Here is a 19180-nt window from a genome sequence, read left to right on the forward strand (position 1 = left end):
CTCTACCTCCACCTGTCTGCTCCTCCTCTACCTCCACCTGTCTGCTCCTCCTCTACCTCCACCTGTCTCTCCTCCTCTACCTCCACCTGTCTCTCCTCCTCTACCTACACCTGTCTCTCTTCCTCTACCTCCACCTGTCTCTCCTCCTCGACCTCCACCTGTCTCTCCTCCTCTACCTCCACCTGTCTCTCCTCCTCTACCTCCACCTGTCTGCTCCTCCTCTACCTCCACCTGTCTGCTCCTCCTCTACCTCCACCTGTCTCTCCTCCTCTACCTCCACCTGTCTCTCCTCCTCTACCTCCACCTGTCTCTCCTCCTCTACCTCCACCTGTCTCTCCTCCTCTACCTCCACCTGTCTCTCCTCCTCTACCTCCACCTGTCTCTCCTCCTCTACCTCCACCTGTCTCTCCTCCTCTACCTCCACCTGTCTGCTCCTCCTCTACCTCCACCTGTCTGTTCCTCCTCTACCTCCACCTGTCTGCTCCTCCTCTACATCCACCTGTCTCTCCTCCTCTACCTCCACCTGTCTCTCCTCATCTACCTCCACCTGTCTCTCCTCCTCTACCCCCACCTGTCTCTCCTCCTCTACACCCACCTGTCTCTCCTCCTCTACCTCCACCTGTCTCTCCTCCTCTACCCCCACCTGTCTCTCCTCCTCTACCTCCACCTGTCTGCTCCTCCTCTACCTCCACCTGTCTCTCCTCCTCTACCTCCACCTGTCTCTCCTCCTCTACCTCCACATGTCTCTCCTCCTCTACCTCCACCTGTCTCTCCTCCTCTACCTCCACATGTCTCTCCTCCTCTACCTCCACCTGTCTGCTCCTCCTCTACCTCCACCTGTCTGCTCCTCCTCTACCTCCACCTGTCTCTCCTCCTCTACCTCCACCTGTCTGCTCCTCCTCTACCTCCACCTGTCTGCTCCTCCTCTACCTCCACCTGTATCTCCTCCTCTACATCCACCTGTCTGCTCCTCCTCTACCTCCACCTGTCTCTCCTCCTCTACATCCACCTGTCTCTCCTCCTCTACCTCCACCTGTCTCTCCTCCTCTACCTCCACCTGTCTCTCCTCCTCTACCTCCACCTGTCTCTTCTCCTCCACCTGTCTCTCCTCCTCTACCTCCACATGTCTCTCCTCCTCTACCTCCACCTGTCTGCTCCTCCTCTACCTCCACCTGTATCTCCTCCTCTACCTCCACCTGTCTCTCCTCCTCTACCTCCACCTGTATCTCCTCCTCTACCTCCACCTCTCTCTCCTCCTCTACCTCCACCTGTCTCTCCTCCTCTACCTCCACCTGTATCTCCTCCTCTACCTCCACCTGTCTCTCCTCCTCTACCTCCACCTGTCTCTTCTCCTCCACCTGTCTCTCCTCCTCTACCTCCACCTGTCTGCTCCTCCTCTACCTCCACCTGTCTCTCCTCCTCTACCTCCACCTGTCTCTCCTCCTCTACCTCCACCTGTCTCTCCTCCTCTACCTCCACATGTCTCTCCTCCTCTACCTCCACCTGTCTCTCCTCCTCTACCTCCACCTGTCTGCTCCTCCTCTACCTCCACCTGTCTCTCCTCCTCTACCTCCACCTGTCTGCTCCTCCTCTACCTCCACCTGTCTCTCCTCCTCGACCTCCACCTGTCTCTCCTCCTCTACCTCCACATGTCTCTCCTCCTCTACCTCCACCTGTCTGCTCCTCCTCTACCTCCACCTGTCTCTCCTCCTCTACCTCCACCTGTCTCTCCTCCTCTACCTCCACCTGTCTCTCCTCCTCTACCTCCACCTGTCTCTCCTCCTCTACCTCCACATGTCTCTCCTCCTCTACCTCCACCTGTCTGCTCCTCCTCTACCTCCACCTGTCTCTTCTCCTCCACCTGTCTGTCTGCTCCTCCTCTACCTCCACCTGTCTGCTCCTCCTCTACCTCCACCTGTCTCTCCTCCTCTACCTCCACCTGTCTCTCCTCCTCTACCTCCACCTGTCTCTCTTCCTCTACATCCACCTGTCTGCTCCTCCTCTACCTCCACCTGTCTCTCCTCCTCTACCTCCACCTGTCTGCTCCTCCTCTACCTCCACCTGTCTCTCCTCCTCTACCTCCACCTGTCTCTCCTCCTCTACCTCCACCTGTCTCTCCTCCTCTACCTCCACCTGTCTCTCCTCCTCTACCTCCACATGTCTCTCCTCCTCTACCCCCACCTGTCTCTCCTCCTCTACCTCCACCTGTCTGCTCCTCCTCTACCTCCACCTGTCTCTCCTCCTCTACCTCCACCTGTCTGCTCCTCCTCTACCTCCACCTGTCTGCTCCTCCTCTACCTCCACCTGTCTCTCCTCCTCTACCGCCACCTGTCTGCTCCTCCTCTACCTCCACATGTCTCTCCTCCTCTACCTCCACCTGTCTCTCCTCCTCTACCTCCACCTGTCTGCTCCTCCTCTACCTCCACCTGTCTGCTCCTCCTCTACCTCCACCTGTCTCTCCTCCTCTACCTCCACCTGTCTGCTCCTCCTCTACCTCCACCTGTCTGCTCCTCCTCTACCTCCACATGTCTCTCCTCCTCTACCTCCACCTGTCTCTCCTCCTCTACCTCCACATGTCTCTCCTCCTCTACCTCCACCTGTCTGCTCCTCCTCTACCTCCACCTGTCTCTCCTCCTCTACCTCCACCTGTCTGCTCCTCCTCTACCTCCACATGTCTCTCCTCCTCTACCTCCACCTGTCTCTCCTCCTCTACCTCCACCTGTCTGCTCCTCCTCTACCTCCACCTGTCTGCTCCTCCTCTACCTCCACATGTCTGCTCCTCCTCTACCTCCACATGTCTCTCCTCCTCTACCTCCACCTGTCTGCTCCTCCTCTACCTCCACATGTCTCTCCTCCTCTACCTCCACCTGTCTGCTCCTCCTCTACCTCCACCTGTCTCTTCTCCTCCACCTGTCTGTCTGCTCCTCCTCTACCTCCACCTGTCTGCTCCTCCTCTACCTCCACCTGTCTCTCCTCCTCTACCTCCACCTGTCTCTCCTCCTCTACCTCCACCTGTCTCTCTTCCTCTACATCCACCTGTCTGCTCCTCCTCTACCTCCACCTGTCTCTCCTCCTCTACCCCCACCTGTCTGCTCCTCCTCTACCTCCATCTGTCTCTCCTCCTCTACCTCCACCTGTCTCTCCTCCTCTACCTCCACCTGTCTTTCCTCCTCTACCTCCACCTGTCTCTCCTCCTCTACCTCCACATGTCTCTCCTCCTCTACCCCCACCTGTCTCTCCTCCTCTACCTCCACCTGTCTGCTCCTCCTCTACCTCCACCTGTCTCTCCTCCTCTACCTCCACCTGTCTGCTCCTCCTCTACCTCCACCTGTCTGCTCCTCCTCTACCTCCACCTGTCTCTCCTCCTCTACCGCCACCTGTCTGCTCCTCCTCTACCTCCACATGTCTCTCCTCCTCTACCTCCACCTGTCTCCTCCTCTACCTCCACCTGTCTGCTCCTCCTCTACCTCCACCTGTCTGCTCCTCCTCTACCTCCACCTGTCTCTCCTCCTCTACCTCCACCTGTCTGCTCCTCCTCTACCTCCACCTGTCTGCTCCTCCTCTACCTCCACATGTCTCTCCTCCTCTACCTCCACCTGTCTCTCCTCCTCTACCTCCACATGTCTCTCCTCCTCTACCTCCACCTGTCTGCTCCTCCTCTACCTCCACCTGTCTCTCCTCCTCTACCTCCACCTGTCTCTCCTCCTCTACCTCCACCTGTCTCTCCTCCTCTACCTCCACATGTCTCTCCTCCTCTACCTCCACCTGTCTGCGCCTCCTCTACCTCCACCTGTCTGCTCCTCCTCTACCTCCACATGTCTCTCCTCCTCTACCTCCACCTGTCTCTCCCCCTCTACCTCCACCTGTCTGCTCCTCCTCTACCTCCACCTGTCTGCTCCTCCTCTACCTCCACATGTCTGCTCCTCCTCTACCTCCACATGTCTCTCCTCCTCTACCTCCACCTGTCTGCTCCTCCTCTACCTCCACATGTCTCTCCTCCTCTACCTCCACCTGTCTCTCCTCCTCTACCTCCACCTGTCTCTCCTCCTCTACCTCCACATGTCTCTCCTCCTCTACCTCCACATGTCTCTCCTCCTCTACCTCCACCTGTCTCTCCTCCTCTACCTCCACCTGTCTCTCCTCCTCTACCTCCACCTGTCTCTCCTCCTCTACCTCCACCTGTCTGCTCCTCCTCTACCTCCACCTGTCTGCTCCTCCTCTACCTCCACCTGTCTGCTCCTCCTCTACCTCCACCTGTCTGCTCCTCCTCTACCTCCACCTGTCTCTCCTCCTCTACCTCCACCTGTCTCTCCTCCTCTACCTCCACCTGTCTCTCCTCCTCTACCTCCACCTGTCTCTCCTCCTCGACCTCCACCTGTCTCTCCTCCTCTACCTCCACCTGTCTCTCCTCCTCTACCTCCACCTGTCTCTCCTCCTCTACCTCCACCTGTCTCTCCTCCTCTACCTCCACCTGTCTGCTCCTCCTCTACCTCCACCTGTCTCTCCTCCTCTACCTCCACCTGTCTGCTCCTCCTCTACCTCCACCTGTCTCTCCTCCTCTACCTCCACCTGTCTCTCTTCCTCTACCTCCACCTGTCTCTCCTCCTCGACCTCCACCTGTATCTCCTCCTCTACCTCCACCTGTCTCTCCTCCTCTACCTCCACCTGTCTCTCCTCCTCTACATCCACCTGTCTCTCCTCCTCTACCTCCACCTGTCTCTCCACCTCTACCTCCACCTGTCTCTCCTCCTCGACCTCCACCTGTATCTCCTCCTCTACCTCCACCTGTCTGCTCCTCCTCTACCTCCACCTGTCTCTCCTCCTCTACCTCCACCTGTCTCTCCTCCTCTACCTCCACCTGTCTCTCCTCCTCTACCTCCACCTGTCTCTCCTCCTCTACCTCCACCTGTCTGCTTCTCCTCTACCTCCACCTGTCTCTCCTCCTCTACCTCCACCTGTCTCTCCTCCTCCTCTACCTCCACCTGTCTCTCTTCCTCTACCTCCACCTGTCTGCTCCTCCTCTACCTCCACCTGTCTCTCCTCCTCTACCTCCACCTGTCTCTCCTCCTCTACCTCCACCTGTCTCTTCTCATCCACCTGTCTGTCTGCTCCTCTACCTCCACCTGTCTCTCCTCCTCTACCTCCACCTGTCTCTCCTCCTCTACCTCCACCTGTCTCTCCTCCTCTACCTCCACATGTCTCTCCTCCTCTACCTCCACCTGTCTGCTCCTCCTCTACCTCCACCTGTCTCTTCTCCTCCACCTGTCTGTCTGCTCCTCCTCTACCTCCACCTGTCTGCTCCTCCTCTACCTCCACCTGTCTCTCCTCCTCTACCTCCACCTGTCTCTCCTCCTCTACCTCCACCTGTCTCTCTTCCTCTACCTCCACCTGTCTGCTCCTCCTCTACCTCCACCTGTCTCTCCTCCTCTACCTCCACCTGTCTGCTCCTCCTCTACCTCCACCTGTCTCTCCTCCTCTACCTCCACCTGTCTCTCCTCCTCTACCTCCACCTGTCTCTCCTCCTCTACCTCCACCTGTCTCTCCTCCTCTACCTCCACCTGTCTCTCCTCCTCTACCCCCACCTGTCTCTCCTCCTCTACCTCCACCTGTCTGCTCCTCCTCTACCTCCACCTGTCTGCTCCTCCTCTACCTCCACCTGTCTGCTCCTCCTCTACCTCCACCTGTCTCTCCTCCTCTACCTCCACCTGTCTGCTCCTCCTCTACCTCCACCTGTCTCTCCTCCTCTACCTCCACCTGTCTCTCCTCCTCTACCTCCACCTGTCTGCTCCTCCTCTACCTCCACCTGTCTGCTCCTCCTCTACCTCCACCTGTCTCTCCGTCTCTACCTCCACCTGTCTGCTTCTCCTCTACCTCCACCTGTCTGCTCCTCCTCTACCTCCACCTGTCTCTCCGTCTCTACCTCCACCTGTCTGCTTCTCCTCTACCTCCACCTGTCTGCTCCTCCTCTACCTCCACCTGTCTCTCCTCCTCTACCTCCACCTGTCTCTCCTCCTCTACCTCCACCTGTCTCTCCTCCTCTACCTCCACCTGTCTCTCCTCCTCTACCTCCACCTGTCTGCTCCTCCTCTACCTCCACCTGTCTGCTCCTCCTCTACCTCCACCTGTCTCTCCTCCTCTACCTCCACCTGTCTCTCCTCCTATATCTCCACCTGTCTCTCCTCCTCTACCTCCACCTGTCTGCTCCTCCTCTACCTCCACCTGTCTCCTCTCCTCCACCTGGAGACCCTGTCTCTCCTCCTCTACCTCCACCTGTCTCTCCTCCTCTACCTCCACCTGTCTCTCCTACTCTACCTCCACATGTCTCTCCTCCTCTACCTCCACCTGTCTCTCCTCCTCTACCTCCACCTGTCTCTCCTCCTCTACCTCCACCTGTCTGCTCCTCTTCTACCTCCACCTGTCTCTCCTCCTCTACCTCCACCTGTCTGCTCTTCCTCTACCTCCACCTGTCTCTCCTCCTCTACCTCCACCTGTCTGCTCCTCCTCTACCTCCACCTGTCTCTCCTCCTCTACCTCCACCTGTCTCTCCTCCTCTACCTCCACCTGTCTGCTCCTCCTCTACCTCCACCTGTCTCTCCTCCTCTACCTCCACCTGTATCTCCTCCTCTACCTCCACCTGTCTGATCCTCCTCTACCTCCACCTGTCTCTCCTCCTCCTCTACCTCCACCTGTCTCTCTTCCTCTACCTCCACCTGTCTGCTCCTCCTCTACCTCCACCTGTCTCTCCTCCTCTACCTCCACCTGTCTCTCCTCCTCTACCTCCACCTGTCTCTCCTCCTCTACCTCCACCTGTATCTCCTCCTCTACCTCCACCTGTCTCTCCTCCTCTACCTCCACCTGTCTCTCCTCCTCTACCTCCACATGTCTCTCCTCCTCTACCTCCACCTGTCTCTCCTCCTCTACCTCCACCTGTCTCTCTTCCTCTACCTCCACCTGTCTGCTCCTCCTCTACCTCCACATGTCTCTCCTCCTCTACCTCCACCTGTATCTCCTCCTCTACCTCCACCTGTCTCTCCTCCTCTACCTCCACCTGTCTCTCCTCCTCTACCTCCACCTGTATCTCCTCCTCTACCTCCACCTGTCTCTCCTCCTCTACCTCCACCTGTCTGCTCCTCCTCTACCTCCACCTGTCTCTCCTCCTCTACCTCCACCTGTCTGCTCCTCCTCTACCTCCACCTGTCTCTCCTCCTCTACCTCCACCTGTCTCTCCTCCTCTACCTCCACCTGTATCTCCTCCTCTACCTCCACCTGTCTCTCCTCCTCTACCTCCACCTGTCTCTCCTCCTCTACCTCCACCTGTCTGCTCCTACTCTACCTCCACCTGTCTCTCCTCCTCTACCTCCACCTGTCTCTCCTCCTCTACCTCCACCTGTATCTCCTCCTCTACCTCCACCTGTCTCTCCTCCTCTACCTCCACCTGTCTCTCCTCCTCTACCTCCACCTGTCTGCTCCTCCTCTACCTCCACCTGTCTCTCCTCCTCTACCTCCACCTGTATCTCCTCCTCTACCTCCACCTGTCTCTCCTCCTCTAACTCCACATGTCTCTCCGTCTCTACCTCCACCTGTCTGCTTCTCCTCTACCTCCACCTGTCTGCTCCTCCTCTACCTCCACCTGTCTCTCCTCCTCTACCTCCACCTGTCTGCTCCTCCTCTACCTCCACCTGTCTCTCCGTCTCTACCTCCACCTGTCTGCTTCTCCTCTACCTCCACCTGTCTGCTCCTCCTCTACCTCCACATGTCTCTCCTCCTCTACCTCCACCGGTCTCTCCTCCTCTACCTCCACCTGTCTGCTCCTCCTCTACCTCCACCTGTCTGCTCCTCCTCTACCTCCACATGTCTGCTCCTCCTCTACCTCCACATGTCTCTCCTCCTCTACCTCCACCTGTCTGCTCCTCCTCTACCTCCACATGTCTCTCCTCCTCTACCTCCACCTGTCTGCTCCTCCTCTACCTCCACCTGTCTCTTCTCCTCCACCTGTCTGTCTGCTCCTCCTCTACCTCCACCTGTCTGCTCCTCCTCTACCTCCACCTGTCTCTCCTCCTCTACCTCCACCTGTCTCTTCTCCTCCACCTGTCTGTCTGCTCCTCCTCTACCTCCACCTGTCTGCTCCTCCTCTACCTCCACCTGTCTGCTCCTCCTCTACCTCCACCTGTCTCTCCTCCTCTACCTCCACCTGTCTCTCCTCCTCTACCTCCACCTGTCTCTCTTCCTCTACATCCACCTGTCTGCTCCTCCTCTACCTCCACCTGTCTCTCCTCCTCTACCCCCACCTGTCTGCTCCTCCTCTACCTCCATCTGTCTCTCCTCCTCTACCTCCACCTGTCTCTCCTCCTCTACCTCCACCTGTCTTTCCTCCTCTACCTCCACCTGTCTCTCCTCCTCTACCTCCACATGTCTCTCCTCCTCTACCCCCACCTGTCTCTCCTCCTCTACCTCCACCTGTCTGCTCCTCCTCTACCTCCACCTGTCTCTCCTCCTCTACCTCCACCTGTCTGCTCCTCCTCTACCTCCACCTGTCTGCTCCTCCTCTACCTCCACCTGTCTCTCCTCCTCTACCGCCACCTGTCTGCTCCTCCTCTACCTCCACATGTCTCTCCTCCTCTACCTCCACCTGTCTCCTCCTCTACCTCCACCTGTCTGCTCCTCCTCTACCTCCACCTGTCTGCTCCTCCTCTACCTCCACCTGTCTCTCCTCCTCTACCTCCACCTGTCTGCTCCTCCTCTACCTCCACCTGTCTGCTCCTCCTCTACCTCCACATGTCTCTCCTCCTCTACCTCCACCTGTCTCTCCTCCTCTACCTCCACATGTCTCTCCTCCTCTACCTCCACCTGTCTGCTCCTCCTCTACCTCCACCTGTCTCTCCTCCTCTACCTCCACCTGTCTCTCCTCCTCTACCTCCACCTGTCTCTCCTCCTCTACCTCCACATGTCTCTCCTCCTCTACCTCCACCTGTCTGCGCCTCCTCTACCTCCACCTGTCTGCTCCTCCTCTACCTCCACATGTCTCTCCTCCTCTACCTCCACCTGTCTCTCCCCCTCTACCTCCACCTGTCTGCTCCTCCTCTACCTCCACCTGTCTGCTCCTCCTCTACCTCCACATGTCTGCTCCTCCTCTACCTCCACATGTCTCTCCTCCTCTACCTCCACCTGTCTGCTCCTCCTCTACCTCCACATGTCTCTCCTCCTCTACCTCCACCTGTCTCTCCTCCTCTACCTCCACCTGTCTCTCCTCCTCTACCTCCACATGTCTCTCCTCCTCTACCTCCACATGTCTCTCCTCCTCTACCTCCACCTGTCTCTCCTCCTCTACCTCCACCTGTCTCTCCTCCTCTACCTCCACCTGTCTCTCCTCCTCTACCTCCACCTGTCTGCTACTCCTCTACCTCCACCTGTCTGCTCCTCCTCTACCTCCACCTGTCTGCTCCTCCTCTACCTCCACCTGTCTGCTCCTCCTCTACCTCCACCTGTCTCTCCTCCTCTACCTCCACCTGTCTCTCCTCCTCTACCTCCACCTGTCTCTCCTCCTCTACCTCCACCTGTCTCTCCTCCTCGACCTCCACCTGTCTCTCCTCCTCTACCTACACCTGTCTCTCCTCCTCTACCTCCACCTGTCTCTCCTCCTCTACCTCCACCTGTCTCTCCTCCTCTACCTCCACCTGTCTGCTCCTCCTCTACCTCCACCTGTCTCTCCTCCTCTACCTCCACATGTCTGCTCCTCCTCTACCTCCACCTGTCTCTCCTCCTCTACCTCCACCTGTCTCTCTTCCTCTACCTCCACCTGTCTCTCCTCCTCGACCTCCACCTGTATCTCCTCCTCTACCTCCACCTGTCTCTCCTCCTCTACCTCCACCTGTCTCTCCTCCTCTACATCCACCTGTCTCTCCTCCTCTACCTCCACCTGTCTCTCCTCCTCTACCTCCACCTGTCTCTCCTCCTCGACCTCCACCTGTATCTCCTCCTCTACCTCCACCTGTCTGCTCCTCCTCTACCTCCACCTGTCTCTCCTCCTCTACCTCCACCTGTCTCTCCTCCTCTACCTCCACCTGTCTCTCCTCCTCTACCTCCACCTGTCTCTCCTCCTCTACCTCCACCTGTCTGCTTCTCCTCTACCTCCACCTGTCTCTCCTCCTCTACCTCCACCTGTCTCTCCTCCTCCTCTACCTCCACCTGTCTCTCTTCCTCTACCTCCACCTGTCTGCTCCTCCTCTACCTCCACCTGTCTCTCCTCCTCTACCTCCACCTGTCTCTCCTCCTCTACCTCCACCTGTCTCTTCTCATCCACCTGTCTGTCTGCTCCTCTACCTCCACCTGTCTCTCCTCCTCTACCTCCACCTGTCTCTCCTCCTCTACCTCCACCTGTCTCTCCTCCTCTACCTCCACATGTCTCTCCTCCTCTACCTCCACCTGTCTGCTCCTCCTCTACCTCCACCTGTCTCTTCTCCTCCACCTGTCTGTCTGCTCCTCCTCTACCTCCACCTGTCTGCTCCTCCTCTACCTCCACCTGTCTCTCCTCCTCTACCTCCACCTGTCTCTCCTCCTCTACCTCCACATGTCTCTCCTCCTCTACCTCCACCTGTCTCTCCTCCTCTACCTCCACCTGTCTCTCTTCCTCTACCTCCACCTGTCTGCTCCTCCTCTACCTCCACATGTCTCTCCTCCTCTACCTCCACCTGTATCTCCTCCTCTACCTCCACCTGTCTCTCCTCCTCTACCTCCACCTGTCTCTCCTCCTCTACCTCCACCTGTATCTCCTCCTCTACCTCCACCTGTCTCTCCTCCTCTACCTCCACCTGTCTGCTCCTCCTCTACCTCCACCTGTCTCTCCTCCTCTACCTCCACCTGTCTGCTCCTCCTCTACCTCCACCTGTCTCTCCTCCTCTACCTCCACCTGTCTCTCCTCCTCTACCTCCACCTGTATCTCCTCCTCTACCTCCACCTGTCTCTCCTCCTCTACCTCCACCTGTCTCTCCTCCTCTACCTCCACCTGTCTGCTCCTACTCTACCTCCACCTGTCTCTCCTCCTCTACCTCCACCTGTCTCTCCTCCTCTACCTCCACCTGTATCTCCTCCTCTACCTCCACCTGTCTCTCCTCCTCTACCTCCACCTGTCTCTCCTCCTCTACCTCCACCTGTCTGCTCCTCCTCTACCTCCACCTGTCTCTCCTCCTCTACCTCCACCTGTATCTCCTCCTCTACCTCCACCTGTCTCTCCTCCTCTAACTCCACATGTCTCTCCGTCTCTACCTCCACCTGTCTGCTTCTCCTCTACCTCCACCTGTCTGCTCCTCCTCTACCTCCACCTGTCTCTCCTCCTCTACCTCCACCTGTCTGCTCCTCCTCTACCTCCACCTGTCTCTCCGTCTCTACCTCCACCTGTCTGCTTCTCCTCTACCTCCACCTGTCTGCTCCTCCTCTACCTCCACATGTCTCTCCTCCTCTACCTCCACCTGTCTCTCCTCCTCTACCTCCACCTGTCTGCTCCTCCTCTACCTCCACCTGTCTGCTCCTCCTCTACCTCCACATGTCTGCTCCTCCTCTACCTCCACATGTCTCTCCTCCTCTACCTCCACCTGTCTGCTCCTCCTCTACCTCCACATGTCTCTCCTCCTCTACCTCCACCTGTCTGCTCCTCCTCTACCTCCACCTGTCTCTTCTCCTCCACCTGTCTGTCTGCTCCTCCTCTACCTCCACCTGTCTGCTCCTCCTCTACCTCCACCTGTCTCTCCTCCTCTACCTCCACCTGTCTCTTCTCCTCCACCTGTCTGTCTGCTCCTCCTCTACCTCCACCTGTCTGCTCCTCCTCTACCTCCACCTGTCTGCTCCTCCTCTACCTCCACCTGTCTCTCCTCCTCTACCTCCACCTGTCTCTCCTCCTCTACCTCCACCTGTCTCTCTTCCTCTACATCCACCTGTCTGCTCCTCCTCTACCTCCACCTGTCTCTCCTCCTCTACCCCCACCTGTCTGCTCCTCCTCTACCTCCATCTGTCTCTCCTCCTCTACCTCCACCTGTCTCTCCTCCTCTACCTCCACCTGTCTTTCCTCCTCTACCTCCACCTGTCTCTCCTCCTCTACCTCCACATGTCTCTCCTCCTCTACCCCCACCTGTCTCTCCTCCTCTACCTCCACCTGTCTGCTCCTCCTCTACCTCCACCTGTCTCTCCTCCTCTACCTCCACCTGTCTGCTCCTCCTCTACCTCCACCTGTCTGCTCCTCCTCTACCTCCACCTGTCTCTCCTCCTCTACCGCCACCTGTCTGCTCCTCCTCTACCTCCACATGTCTCTCCTCCTCTACCTCCACCTGTCTCCTCCTCTACCTCCACCTGTCTGCTCCTCCTCTACCTCCACCTGTCTGCTCCTCCTCTACCTCCACCTGTCTCTCCTCCTCTACCTCCACCTGTCTGCTCCTCCTCTACCTCCACCTGTCTGCTCCTCCTCTACCTCCACATGTCTCTCCTCCTCTACCTCCACCTGTCTCTCCTCCTCTACCTCCACATGTCTCTCCTCCTCTACCTCCACCTGTCTGCTCCTCCTCTACCTCCACCTGTCTCTCCTCCTCTACCTCCACCTGTCTCTCCTCCTCTACCTCCACCTGTCTCTCCTCCTCTACCTCCACATGTCTCTCCTCCTCTACCTCCACCTGTCTGCGCCTCCTCTACCTCCACCTGTCTGCTCCTCCTCTACCTCCACATGTCTCTCCTCCTCTACCTCCACCTGTCTCTCCCCCTCTACCTCCACCTGTCTGCTCCTCCTCTACCTCCACCTGTCTGCTCCTCCTCTACCTCCACATGTCTGCTCCTCCTCTACCTCCACATGTCTCTCCTCCTCTACCTCCACCTGTCTGCTCCTCCTCTACCTCCACATGTCTCTCCTCCTCTACCTCCACCTGTCTCTCCTCCTCTACCTCCACCTGTCTCTCCTCCTCTACCTCCACATGTCTCTCCTCCTCTACCTCCACATGTCTCTCCTCCTCTACCTCCACCTGTCTCTCCTCCTCTACCTCCACCTGTCTCTCCTCCTCTACCTCCACCTGTCTCTCCTCCTCTACCTCCACCTGTCTGCTACTCCTCTACCTCCACCTGTCTGCTCCTCCTCTACCTCCACCTGTCTGCTCCTCCTCTACCTCCACCTGTCTGCTCCTCCTCTACCTCCACCTGTCTCTCCTCCTCTACCTCCACCTGTCTCTCCTCCTCTACCTCCACCTGTCTCTCCTCCTCTACCTCCACCTGTCTCTCCTCCTCGACCTCCACCTGTCTCTCCTCCTCTACCTCCACCTGTCTCTCCTCCTCTACCTCCACCTGTCTCTCCTCCTCTACCTCCACCTGTCTCTCCTCCTCTACCTCCACCTGTCTGCTCCTCCTCTACCTCCACCTGTCTCTCCTCCTCTACCTCCACCTGTCTGCTCCTCCTCTACCTCCACCTGTCTCTCCTCCTCTACCTCCACCTGTCTCTCTTCCTCTACCTCCACCTGTCTCTCCTCCTCGACCTCCACCTGTATCTCCTCCTCTACCTCCACCTGTCTCTCCTCCTCTACCTCCACCTGTCTCTCCTCCTCTACATCCACCTGTCTCTCCTCCTCTACCTCCACCTGTCTCTCCTCCTCTACCTCCACCTGTCTCTCCTCCTCGACCTCCACCTGTATCTCCTCCTCTACCTCCACCTGTCTGCTCCTCCTCTACCTCCACCTGTCTCTCCTCCTCTACCTCCACCTGTCTCTCCTCCTCTACCTCCACCTGTCTCTCCTCCTCTACCTCCACCTGTCTCTCCTCCTCTACCTCCACCTGTCTGCTTCTCCTCTACCTCCACCTGTCTCTCCTCCTCTACCTCCACCTGTCTCTCCTCCTCCTCTACCTCCACCTGTCTCTCTTCCTCTACCTCCACCTGTCTGCTCCTCCTCTACCTCCACCTGTCTCTCCTCCTCTACCTCCACCTGTCTCTCCTCCTCTACCTCCACCTGTCTCTTCTCATCCACCTGTCTGTCTGCTCCTCTACCTCCACCTGTCTCTCCTCCTCTACCTCCACCTGTCTCTCCTCCTCTACCTCCACCTGTCTCTCCTCCTCTACCTCCACATGTCTCTCCTCCTCTACCTCCACCTGTCTGCTCCTCCTCTACCTCCACCTGTCTCTTCTCCTCCACCTGTCTGTCTGCTCCTCCTCTACCTCCACCTGTCTGCTCCTCCTCTACCTCCACCTGTATCTCCTCCTCTACCTCCACCTGTCTCTCCTCCTCTACCTCCACCTGTCTCTCTTCCTCTACCTCCACCTGTCTGCTCCTCCTCTACCTCCACCTGTCTCTCCTCCTCTACCTCCACCTGTCTGCTCCTCCTCTACCTCCACCTGTCTCTCCTCCTCTACCTCCACCTGTCTCTCCTCCTCTACCTCCACCTGTCTCTCCTCCTCTACCTCCACCTGTCTCTCCTCCTCTACCTCCACCTGTCTCTCCTCCTCTACCCCCACCTGTCTCTCCTCCTCTACCTCCACCTGTCTGCTCCTCCTCTACCTCCACCTGTCTGCTCCTCCTCTACCTCCACCTGTCTGCTCCTCCTCTACCTCCACCTGTCTCTCCTCCTCTACCTCCACCTGTCTGCTCCTCCTCTACCTCCACCTGTCTCTCCTCCTCTACCTCCACCTGTCTCTCCTCCTCTACCTCCACCTGTCTGCTCCTCCTCTACCTCCACCTGTCTGCTCCTCCTCTACCTCCACCTGTCTCTCCGTCTCTACCTCCACCTGTCTGCTTCTCCTCTACCTCCACCTGTCTGCTCCTCCTCTACCTCCACCTGTCTCTCCGTCTCTACCTCCACCTGTCTGCTTCTCCTCTACCTCCACCTGTCTGCTCCTCCTCTACCTCCACCTGTCTCTCCTCCTCTACCTCCACCTGTCTCTCCTCCTCTACCTCCACCTGTCTCTCCTCCTCTACCTCCACCTGTCTCTCCTCCTCTACCTCCACCTGTCTGCTCCTCCTCTACCTCCACCTGTCTGCTCCTCCTCTACCTCCACCTGTCTCTCCTCCTCTACCTCCACCTGTCTCTCCTCCTATATCTCCACCTGTCTCTCCTCCTCTACCTCCACCTGTCTGCTCCTCCTCTACCTCCACCTGTCTCTCCTCCTCCACCTGGAGACCCTGTCTCTCCTCCTCTACCTCCACCTGTCTCTCCTCCTCTACCTCCACCTGTCTCTCCTACTCTACCTCCACATGTCTCTCCTCCTCTACCTCCACCTGTCTCTCCTCCTCTACCTCCACCTGTCTCTCCTCCTCTACCTCCACCTGTCTGCTCCTCTTCTACCTCCACCTGTCTCTCCTCCTCTACCTCCACCTGTCTGCTCTTCCTCTACCTCCACCTGTCTCTCCTCCTCTACCTCCACCTGTCTGCTCCTCCTCTACCTCCACCTGTCTCTCCTCCTCTACCTCCACCTGTCTCTCCTCCTCTACCTCCACCTGTCTGCTCCTCCTCTACCCCCACCTGTCTCTCCTCCTCTACCTCCACCTGTATCTCCTCCTCTACCTCCACCTGTCTGATCCTCCTCTACCTCCACCTGTCTCTCCTCCTCCTCTACCTCCACCTGTCTCTCTTCCTCTACCTCCACCTGTCTGCTCCTCCTCTACCTCCACCTGTCTCTCCTCCTCTACCTCCACCTGTCTCTCCTCCTCTACCTCCACCTGTCTCTCCTCCTCTACCTCCACCTGTATCTCCTCCTCTACCTCCACCTGTCTCTCCTCCTCTACCTCCACCTGTCTCTCCTCCTCTACCTCCACATGTCTCTCCTCCTCTACCTCCACCTGTCTCTCCTCCTCTACCTCCACCTGTCTCTCTTCCTCTACCTCCACCTGTCTGCTCCTCCTCTACCTCCACATGTCTCTCCTCCTCTACCTCCACCTGTATCTCCTCCTCTACCTCCACCTGTCTCTCCTCCTCTACCTCCACCTGTCTCTCCTCCTCTACCTCCACCTGTATCTCCTCCTCTACCTCCACCTGTCTCTCCTCCTCTACCTCCACCTGTCTGCTCCTCCTCTACCTCCACCTGTCTCTCCTCCTCTACCTCCACCTGTCTGCTCCTCCTCTACCTCCACCTGTCTCTCCTCCTCTACCTCCACCTGTCTCTCCTCCTCTACCTCCACCTGTATCTCCTCCTCTACCTCCACCTGTCTCTCCTCCTCTACCTCCACCTGTCTCTCCTCCTCTACCTCCACCTGTCTGCTCCTACTCTACCTCCACCTGTCTTCTCTCCTCCTCTACCTCCACCTGTCTCTCCTCCTCTACCTCCACCTGTATCTCCTCCTCTACCTCCACCTGTCTCTCCTCCTCTACCTCCACCTGTCTCTCCTCCTCTACCTCCACCTGTCTGCTCCTCCTCTACCTCCACCTGTCTCTCCTCCTCTACCTCCACCTGTATCTCCTCCTCTACCTCCACCTGTCTCTCCTCCTCTACCTCCACCTGTCTCTCCGTCTCTACCTCCACCTGTCTGCTTCTCCTCTACCTCCACCTGTCTGCTCCTCCTCTACCTCCACCTGTCTCTCCTCCTCTACCTCCACCTGTCTGCTCCTCCTCTACCTCCACCTGTCTCTCCGTCTCTACCTCCACCTGTCTGCTTCTCCTCTACCTCCACCTGTCTGCTCCTCCTCTACCTCCACCTGTCTCTCCGTCTCTACCTCCACCTGTCTGCTTCTCCTCTACCTCCACCTGTCTGCTCCTCCTCTACCTCCACCTGTCTCTCCTCCTCTACCTCCACCTGTCTCTCCTCCTCTACCTCCACCTGTCTCTCCTCCTCTACCTCCACCTGTCTCTCCTCCTCTACCTCCACCTGTCTGCTCCTCCTCTACCTCCACCTGTCTGCTCCTCCTCTACCTCCACCTGTCTCTCCTCCTCTACCTCCACCTGTCTCTCCTCCTATATCTCCACCTGTCTCTCCTCCTCCACCTCCACCTGTCTCTCCTCCTCTACCTCCACCTGTCTCTCCTCCTCTACCTCCACCTGTCTCTCCTCCTCTACCTCCACCTGTCTGCTCCTCCTCTACCTCCACCTGTCTCTCCTCCTCTACCTCCACCTGTCTGCTCCTCCTCTACCTCCACCTGTCTCTCCTCCTCTACCTCCACCTGTCTCTCCTCCTCTACCTCCACCTGTCTGCTCCTCCTCTACCTCCACCTGTCTGCTCCTCCTCTACCTCCACCTGTCTCTCCTCCTCTACCTCCACCTGTCTCTCCTCCTCTACCTCCACCTGTCTCTCCTCCTCTACCTCCACCTGTCTGCTCCTCCTCTACCTCCACCTGTCTCTTCTCCTCTACCTCCACCTGTCTGCTCCTCCTCTACCTCCACATGTCTCTCCTCCTCTACCTCCACCTGTCTCTCCTCCTCTACCTCCACCTGTCTGCTCCTCCTCTACCTCCACCTGTCTGCTCCTCCTCTACCTCCACCTGTCTGCTCCTCCTCTACCTCCACCTGTCTCTCCTCCTCTACCTCCACCTGTCTCTCCTCCTCTACCTCCACCTGTCTGCTCCTCCTCTACCTCCACCTGTCTCTCCTCCTCTACCTCCACCTGTCTCTCCTCCTCTACCTCCACCTGTCTGCTCCTCCTCTACCTCCACCTGTCTGCTCCTCCTCTACCTCCACCTGTCTGCTCCTCCTCTACCTCCACCTGTCTCTCCTCCTCTACCTCCACCTGTCTCTCCTCCTCTACCTCCACCTGTCTCTCCTCCTCTACCTCCACCTGTCTGCTCCTCCTCTACCTCCACCTGTCTGCTCCTCCTCTACCTCCACCTGTCTGCTCCTCCTCTACCTCCACCTGTCTCTCCTCCTCTACCTCCACCTGTCTCTCCTCCTCTACCTCCACCTGTCTCTCCTCCTCTACCTCCACCTGTCTCTCCTCCTCTACCTCCACCTGTCTCTCCTCCTCTACCTCCACCTGTCTCTCTTCCTCTACCTCCACCTGTCTCTCCTCCTCGACCTCCACCTGTCTCTCCTCCTCTACCTCCACCTGTCTCTCCTCCTCTACCTCCACCTGTCTGCTCCTCCTCTACCTCCACCTGTCTGCTCCTCCTCTACCTCCACCTGTCTGCTCCTCCTCTACCTCCACCTGTCTCTCCTCATCTACCTCCACCTGTCTCTCCTCCTCTACCTCCACCTGTCTCTCCTCCTCTACCTCCACCTGTCTCTCCTCCTCTACCTCCACCTGTCTCTCCTCCTCTACCTCCACCTGTCTCTCCTCCTCTACCTCCACCTGTCTCTCCTCCTCTACCTCTACCTGTCTCTCCTCCTCTACCTCCACCTGTCTCTCCTCCTCTACCTCCACCTGTCTGCTCCTCCTCTACCTCCACCTGTCTGCTCCTCCTCTACCTCCACCTGTCTCTCCTCCTCTACCTCCACCTGTCTCTCCTCCTCTACCTCCACATGTCTCTCCTCCTCTACCTCCACCTGTCTCTCCTCCTCTACCTCCACCTGTCTCTCCTCCTCTACCTCCACCTGTCTGCTCCTCCTCTACCTCCACCTGTCTCTCCTCCTCTACCTCCACCTGTCTCTCCTCCTCTACCTCCACCTGTCTCTCCTCCTCTACCTCCACCTGTCTGCTCCTCCTCTACCTCCACCTGTCTCTCCTCCTCTACCTCCACCTGTCTCTCCTCCTCTACCTCCACCTGTCTCTTCTCCTCCACCTGTCTGTCTGCTCCTCCTCTACCTCCACCTGTCTCTCCTCCTCTACCTCCACCTGTATCTCCTCCTCTACCTCCACCTGTCTCTCCTCCTCTACCTCCACCTGTCTCTCCTCCTCTACCTCCACCTGTCTCTCCTCCTCTACCTCCACCTGTCTGCTCCTCCTCTACCTCCACCTGTCTCTCATCCTCTACCTCCACCTGTCTGCTCCTCCTCTACCTCCACCTGTCTCTCCTCCTCTACCTCCACCTGTCTGCTCCTCCTCTACCTCCACCTGTCTCTCCTCCTCTACCTCCACCTGTCTGCTCTTCCTCTACCTCCACCTGTCTCTCCTCCTCTACCTCCACCTGTCTCTCCTCCTCTACCTCCACCTGTCTCTCCTCCTCTACCTCCACCTGTCTCTCCTCCTCTACCTCCACCTGTCTCTCCTCCTCGACCTCCACCTGTCTCTCCTCCTCTACCTCCACCTGTCTGCTCCTCCTCTACCTCCACCTGTCTCTCCTCCTCTACCTCCACCTGTCT

The sequence above is a fragment of the Notolepis coatsorum genome (assembly GCF_963971535.1).
Source record: "Notolepis coatsorum genome assembly, chromosome: 5".
Lineage (NCBI taxonomy): Eukaryota > Metazoa > Chordata > Actinopteri > Aulopiformes > Paralepididae > Notolepis > Notolepis coatsorum.